This window comes from Eimeria mitis, genomic scaffold (assembly GCF_000499745.2).
Source record: "Eimeria mitis Houghton genomic scaffold, Emh_scaff3183, whole genome shotgun sequence".
Lineage (NCBI taxonomy): Eukaryota > Apicomplexa > Conoidasida > Eucoccidiorida > Eimeriidae > Eimeria > Eimeria mitis.
In genome coordinates this window covers 1,882-2,090 of record NW_013571525.1, presented here as the reverse complement: position 1 = coordinate 2,090, position 209 = coordinate 1,882, and positions in this window count along the sequence as shown.

Genomic DNA, 209 nt, shown 5'->3' with positions numbered 1-209 from the left:
TCTCCGCATTTTGTCTGCTAAACAAATCTCCATTTTGCAGCGGAGTAAAACATCCCAGCTAGCTACCTAGAGGTGCGAGCACCGTCGTTGGTCTGCCGCTCTCGCGGCCTAAATTGTTCAGCTAGCTAGCTAGCTAGCTAGCTAGCTAGCTAGCTAGCTAGCTAGCTAGCTAGCTAGCTGGCTAGATAGCTATACAGCGTAAATTCCTC